The sequence below is a fragment of the Thamnophis sirtalis genome, unplaced genomic scaffold, assembly GCF_051295495.1.
Source record: "Thamnophis sirtalis isolate CommonGarterSnake01/CBP01778 unplaced genomic scaffold, rThaSir2_p1.2 scaffold_11, whole genome shotgun sequence".
Classification (NCBI taxonomy): Eukaryota; Metazoa; Chordata; class Lepidosauria; order Squamata; family Natricidae; genus Thamnophis; species Thamnophis sirtalis.
In genome coordinates this window covers 11,170,560-11,178,104 of record NW_028261391.1, presented here as the reverse complement: position 1 = coordinate 11,178,104, position 7,545 = coordinate 11,170,560, and positions in this window count along the sequence as shown.

The window sequence follows — 7,545 nt, the reverse complement described above, 5'->3', positions numbered from 1 at the left end:
GAAAAACTGAACAGCCCCCTCTCCACAAAAGTGGGGGGATACAGCATCATCTAATCACAACAAAGTCCTTTCAGCAGTTCCAAGAAGGCTCCACACCCATTTGCACCACTCAGATGACCCTGAAGTCACAGATAAACCTCCAAGTGGCCTCAACGGCTCTCTAAAAGAGTGCAAATGACCAGCTGTCTACAAGGAAAAAATTGTAATTTTTTTTTCATTCTCCACCATCCAATCAGAGCTGAAGAAGCTTCTTGGATGAGAAGCAAAATGTCTTCAAAGAAAAATCAGAAAATGCAGTTTGCCTTTTGAAAAAAAAAAAAGCACCTTTGGGTCACAATTGGCTTAATAATAAACTGTGGTTTGCAGTCACATAACAGGCTATGACAAAGGCCAAGAAATCCTATTTCAGCCCACTGCAGATGGGCAAAATGTGAGATTCGGGGACTACATGAGATGCACCGGAATTCTTTCCATAATTCTACCCCCATAAAGGGGAGAGTAGGACCAAAAATGTGCAGCGTTGGGGTATTTTGTGGGAATTGGGGAGCTATCCTGTTTCCCCGTAAATAAGGCCTATCCAAAAAATAAGACCTAGCATGTTTTACGTTTGCGCCTAAAATAAGCCCTACCCCCCAAAATAAGCCCTATTTAAGAGCCTGCGCAACCGGCCTCCTGCCCATTCTGTCTGGAAGAGCTGAGGTGGCACAGTGGTTAGGGTGCAGTACTGCAGGCCACTTCAGCTGTTATCTGCAGTTCAGCGGTTCTAATCTCACCGGCTCAAGGTTGACTCAGCCTGTGACCCGTCAAAACCGCGCTCGACTAAACCGCACCCAATTAAACCACGTCACTGATGTCATCAACAGGGCAACAACAGCCAGCGCGGAGAAAGAAGGGCGCTTTAAATAGCGCTTTGAAAGCAAGCCGATTCAACTTAAGGTAAGGGTTAGGTTTAGGGTTAGCTTTAGCGTTAGGTTTAGGGTTAGGTTAAGGGTTAGGATTAGGTTTAGCGTTAGGTTAAGGGTTAAGTTTAGGGTTAGGTTAAGGGTTAGGTTTAGGGTTAGGTTTAGGGTTAGGTTAAGGGTTAGGTTTAGGGTTAGGTTTAGGATTAGGTTTAGGGGAGTTAGGTTTAGGGGGGTTAGGTTTAGGTTTAGGGGATAATTTTAGGTTTAGGGTTTACAGCGTGCTTCTGTCTCCGGGCTGTTGTCGCCCTGTTGATGACGTCAGCTATGCGGTTTAGTCGGACGCGGTTTAGTCGAGCGCAGTTTTGTGGTGGAACCGACTCAGCCTTCCATCCTTCCGAGGTGGGTGAAATGAGGACCCAGAGTGTGGGGGCAATATGCTGACTCTGTAAACCGCTTAGAGAGGGCTGAAAGCCCTATGAAGCGGTATATAAGTCTAACTGCTATTGCTATTGCTATTGGTTCTTCGGGGTGCTACCAGCCACAAGGCAAAGTGGGGTGGTAGTGGAGCTGCACCACATGCCCTGTACCACCTTACCACAGGGCCTCGATCAAGTAGGCTATCAACCAGAGGGTGGCCTGGTTGCAGCGGCCCTGGGATAAGCCGGTGCAAGGCACGTGGGGCAGCTCCACCCCACCTCGTGATGGTGGCACTGGTGCGCCGAGCGGCATCCTGCCCCGCCACGAGCAAACAGAAATGGGCTTCTCGTATATGGGAACAAATAAGACACCCCCCAAAAAATAAACCCTAGCGCTTATTTTGGGGCCCAAAATAAAATAAAACCCAGTCTTATTTTAGGAGAAACACAGGTATGAAGGTCAGAATTGCTGCCCGGCTGCACAACTCCCCAAATCTGCTTCCAAAATGGAGGATATAATCTCAGAGGGTTTTGGAGTCCAGCCCTTGACATATTACCAGTAGCCTGGTGTGGTTCTCCAGTCAATGGACATTGTAAGCCTGTGATTTAGCATAGGATATGGGTAGTCCTTGACTTACAACAATTGAGCCCAAAATTTCTGTTGCTAAGTGAGGCAGTTGATAAGTGAATTTCACCCCATTTTGCGACCTTTCTCGCCACAGCTATTAAGTGATTCACTGCAGGTGCTAAATTAGTAAGTATGGTTGCATGACCCGTCAAATGCGGACCTGACATGCACGCCGACAAAACCGCGCCCGCCATCAACAAACAACATAGTGGGACGCGAAAACAACGTTATAAAGGGTTAGGGTTATAATGTTGTTTACGCATCCCATTATGTTGTTTGTTGATGGCGGGCGCGGTTTCGTCGGCGTGGTTTTGTCAGCGTGCATTTGTCAGGCGCGCATTTGCCAGTGAACCGTATGGTTGTTAAGTGAATCTGACTTCCCCATTGACTTTGCTTCTCAGGCGGTCGCAAAAGGTGATCACATGACCCCGGGACACCAAAACTGTCATAACTATGAATCAGTTGCCAACTGACTTAATTTTGATCATGTGATCTTGGGGATCCTCCGTGCCCCGTTTTTGCTAGCAGAGGCACTGGGGGATGGTCCTTTGCTATTTCCAGGCCAGCCCTGCAGGCCAGATTTAAATACCCCGCAGGCCAGATCCAGCCGGCGGGCCTTGAGTTTGACACCCCTGATTTACAGAGTCAGCCTATTTGCCCCCAACAATCTTGGACCTCAGAAGGATGAAAAACTGAGTCAGCCTTGAGGCTGGTGAGATTCAAACTGTCAAACTGCTGGCAGCTGGCAGTCAGCAGAAATAGCTTGCAGTACTGCACTCCAACCACTGTGCCACCATGGCTCCATGTCTTATGACCATTTCCCACACTTATGACTGTTGCAGCATCCCCATGGTCACGTGATTTACATTCGGATGTTTGACAACTGACTCACATTTATGACGGCTGTCAATCCATCCCCTTTGGCAACCATCTGACAACCAAAATCAATGGGGAAGCCAGATTGACTGTGTTACTGTTTTAAGAACTGCAGTGATTCACTTAACAAATGTGGTGAGAAAAGTCGTAAAATGGGGCAAAAATCATTTAGCGAATGTCTCACTTAGCCACTCAAATTTTGGGCTCATATTGCCATAAATCGAGGACTGCCTGTACTTCTCTGTGGAGGGGAAAAGACAGAAAAAAGAGAAGGAAGACAGGTTCTAATCCATATTTTTTTAACCAAAGGTACATCCAGTCCTTGGCTTATGACTACAATTAAGCCCAGAATTTCAGTTGCTAAGCAAAGCAGTTGTTCAGTGAGTCATGCCCCATTTCACAACCTTTTTGCCAAGGTTGCTAAGTGAATCACTGCAGTTGGTAAGTGAACCATGTGATCGTTCAGCAAATTTGGCTTCCTGCACTGATTTTGCTTCTGAGAACTTGGCCTAAGAGGGTCGCAAATGTTGGTCACATGACCCCAGGATGGTTGCAACTTCGTAAATACATGTGGACGTTGGTCATAAGTCAGTTTTTTCAGTGCCATTGTAACCTCGCAGGTCACTAAGCCAATGGTTATAAGCGGAGATCTACCTGTATTGTCTCTAGCAAAAAATTAAAGCATAGAATTTTGATTTAATTTCGTCTTCTTTAGTTGCTTCTCCTCAGCCGTGATTTAATATGCTAACATTAAACACCCAGGGAAGTGGTGGCTCAGTGGCTAAGCTTGTCGATCAGAAGGTCGGCACTTCAGCAGTTCAAATCCCTAGCACTGCATAATGGAGTGAGCTCCCATTACTTGTCCCAGCTTCTGCCAACCTAGCAGTTCGAAAGCATGTAAAAAAATGCAAGTAGAAAAATAGGAACCACCTTTGGTGGGAAAGTAACAGCATTCCGTGCGCCTTCGACATTTAGTCATGCCGGCCACATGACCACGGAGACGCCTTCGGACAGCGCTCGCTCTTCCACTTTGGAACGGAGATGAGCACCGCCCCCTAGAGTCGAGAACGACTAATACGCATGTGCAGGGGAAACCTTTACCTTGCTATTAAACACTCAACTTCGTAGTTTAGGAACCAAAGGCGTTCAGAAACAGTTGTTTCTATACGTGACCCGTCAAAAGCGCAAACATCATAAGCGCGCCGACAACACCGCGGCGCTAAAACCGCGATTTCAAAAGCACACCGACAACAGCACGCCGACAGAAGCGCGATTTCATTTAAGGTAAGATTTACAGTTAGGTTTAGGGTTAGGTTTAGGGTTACGTTACAGCGCGCTTCTGTCAGCGCGCCTCTGTCGGCGCGCTTTAGGGCTAATTAGTCGCTCATTCGTCGCGCGGTTTTGTCACCGCGCTTTAGACACCGCGGTTTAGTCAGGCGCGCTTTTGTTGTGCGCGCATTTGTGGTGGAACCGTTTCCATATGAACCTATTCAGGTTATCAAATTATTTTTGGAAATTCTACCTGCATAGGAGGGGTAGCAAATTGGAAAAAAGAGTAGGACCTTCTTGGTAAATGGAGCTACAACTATGGAACTCCTTCCCTGTGACAATTCATCAGGTATCTTTAATTCCACCTCCCCCATCACAAACACATATGGGCAGTCCTTGACGACCTTTGTCAAAATGCCTGCAGGTGGAAAATTGGGGTATGGGAAGGGGGAACTCATCCTTAAATTTAGACAAGGGTGCTCAGATGTCCCAGAGGTTCCCAAAGACATTTTTTCCCCAAAAAAAGCAAGTGGACTTTCTTTGTTTTTTGTTTTTCCTTTCAAAACATTTCGCTTTTCATCTGCACTGAACTGAAAAAGCAAAAACATTTTCAACACACACACACCTCAAAAAAAGAAAGTCCACTTGCCTTTTGGAAAAAGCACCTTTGGGACAACCATGACCTGGATGATTGAGACTCCCTAGAGACATTCAGAGATTCAAGCAGGGCACCTGTTGTTCATGAGGCACCTTAACAAGGACATGTGTGTATCCTTCCTACATTGTTGCTGGAGATGCATGACTGCCATTGCATTGGTCTGAGTGTCCAGGTTTTGCAATGCTTCATTATGGCAAATAAAAGTGAACCGTCAGAAGAGATCTTTCTACAGCAGCTAAATAAAAAAATAAATACATAATTTAGAAACTGGACAGATTTTCCAGAAAGAACAAGCAAGCTTCATTCAGCAAAATGCACAGGTGTAGTATATGTGGTACCTTGCTCAATAGTGGTAACTGTGAGAGGGATCTTGGAGTCCTAGTGGACAACCATTTAAATAGGAGCCAGCAGTGTGCATCAGCTGCCAAAAAGCCAAACACAGTTCTAGGCTACATAAACAGAGGAATAGAATCAAGATCACGTGAAGTATTAATACCACTTTATAATGCCTTGGTGGGGCCACACTTGGAATACTGCATTCAGTTTTGGTCACCACGATGTAGAAAAGAAGTGGAGACTCTAGAAAGAGTGCAGAGAAGAGCAACAAAGATGATTAGGGGACTGGAGACTAAAACATATGAATAACGGTTGCAGGAACTGGGTAAGTCTAGTTTAATGAAAAGAAGGACTATGGGAGACATGATAGCAGTGTTCCAATATCTCAGGGGCTGCCACAAAGAAGAGGGAGTCAACCTATTCTCCAAAGCACCTGAGGGCAGGACAAGAAGAAATGGGTGGAAACTAATACTGTACCTGTGCATTTTGTTTTTCTTGCCTAAATGTAGAACCTTACTCTTTTCACCATTGAATTTCATTTTATTAGATAGTGCCCAATTTTCAAGTTTATCAAAATCCTTCTGTATCTTAAGCATGTCTTCTAGAGTGTTGGCTATTATTTTCCATTCCATTCCATTCCATTCTATTCTTTTCCATTCTATTCTGTTCCATTCCATTCTGTTCTATTTCTATTTCTATTCTATTCCATTCTGTTCTATTTCTATTCTATTCCTATTCCATTCTATTTTATTCTATTCTGGGCTCATGAAATAGAAAGGAGCACTCTGGGACAGCCTAATAAAAGAGGAGCACTTGATTCCTCATGCAGAAAATTCACAACACAGAATGATTATTTTTTACTACGTGTCCCCACCCCACCCCAAAAGAGAACAGATTCAGCACAGCTGAGGACGAGGCTTGCAAGAACCTCCTTATATGGCTAAGGTTGCAGAGCAGGCTCTCCTCTGGTTAATTTAAGCATCACAGGTAGTCCTCGACTCACAACAGTTCATTTAGAGACCCTTCCAAATTACACTGGCACTCAAAAAAGTGACTTATGACCAGTTTTCACGCTTACAACTGTTGTCACGTCCCCATGGTCACGTGATCAAAATTTGGCCACTTGGCAACTGACTCATCATTATCATGGTTGCGTTGTCCCATGGTCAAGCGATCAGCCTTTGGAGACCCTTCTGGCAAGCAACGTCAATGGGGAATGCAAGATTCACTTTACAACTGTGTCACTCACATAACAACTGCAGGATTCGCTTCACAACAGTGGCAAGAAAAATGGGGCAAAACTCACCTAGCAAATGTCTTACTTGGTTCCACCACAAAACAGCGAAGCCCTTATCCGTGCCGACATAAGTGCAGAGGGCAAATCCACGCCGTTCGAAGCGCTAAGGAAAAACGCGACCCTACCGCGATGACATAATCGCCGAGGGCAAATCCGCGCCTTCCGAAGCACACAGCACCCTAAACCTAACTCTAAAACTAACCCTAAATCTAACCCTAAACCTAACCCCTAAACCTAACCCCTAAACCTAATCCTAACCCTTACCTTAATTCAGTGTTTCTCAACCTTGGCAACTTGAAGATGTCCGGACTTCAACTCCCAGAATTACCCAGCCAGCATTCACTGGCTGGGGAATTCTGGGAGTTGAAGTCCGGACATCTTCAAGTTGCCAAGGTTGAGAAACACTGCCTTAATTTAAATCGGCTTTCTGCTGCCGCGCTGTTTTAAAGCGCCCTTCTGTCGCCGCGCTGTTGTCGCGGCGGTGATGACGCGCGGTGATGACATCGCGGCTTTAGCGACACGGTTTTATCACCGCTATTTTGACGAGCGCGTTTTTGTCGTGCCACGGTCTTACTTAGCATGATACATTTTGGGCTGCATCGGGATCGTAGGTTGAGGACTACCTGTATATATTTTTCTTTCTCACTTGCCCCAATAGTGTAGGGATCTCACCATACATTGATTGCTAAATTGTCCCAAAGCTGCTTTTTCAGGAGGCAACTGGACTTTCTTTTTTTTTCTTTTGAAGACGTTTCGCTTCTCTTGCAAGTTTTTTTTCTTGCAAAAGAAAAAAAACAAGGAAGTCCAGTCGCCTCCTGAAAAAGCAGCTTTGGGACAACCATGACCTGGATGACTGAGACCCTCTATAGAGTTTTAGCTATACAATTTGGGATGGACACCCTTTGAATGTTGTGAGAATAGGAATGGATTTGGGGGGGGGGATTGTAGACTACAGGAATCAGGAGGATCTACTCAGGACACAGACAAACCTCAGTGTGGCTTCAATGACCCTCTAAAAAGGATGCAAATGACCAGCTGTCTGCAAGGAATATAAATCCTTCCCATTCCCCACTCTCCTATCAGAGCTGAAGAAGCTTCTTGAATGGGAAGTGAAACTGAAGACGTTTCAAAAACCAAGCAGGTCCAGTTGCCTCTTGAAAAAA